Here is a 299-nt window from a genome sequence, read left to right as displayed (position 1 = left end):
TCGCCGGGGAGAAAAGACATTTGATCTCTCCTTATGAGAGGTGGCAGCTGAGTGACAAACACTAGCCTAGCGAATGACACCGGATTTCGCACATGTCATTCAGAAAGATACCCTAAATGTCAACACTAGAAGAGAGCGGAAAAGTTTCGAGTCTGTAAAATCAACTTTTTCTCCTTGCTTTAGGATTTTTTTTGTTTGTCAAACAAGGCGAAAAGGCGAAGAGAAGGACATATTTCAAGTACCTTCCTCAATAACTAAACGCATGAGTTCAGGACACAAACACTGTAAATAAAACCGTA

The sequence above is a fragment of the Penaeus monodon genome, chromosome 15, assembly GCF_015228065.2.
Source record: "Penaeus monodon isolate SGIC_2016 chromosome 15, NSTDA_Pmon_1, whole genome shotgun sequence".
Classification (NCBI taxonomy): Eukaryota; Metazoa; Arthropoda; class Malacostraca; order Decapoda; family Penaeidae; genus Penaeus; species Penaeus monodon.
This window is presented reverse-complemented; position numbering follows the sequence as displayed.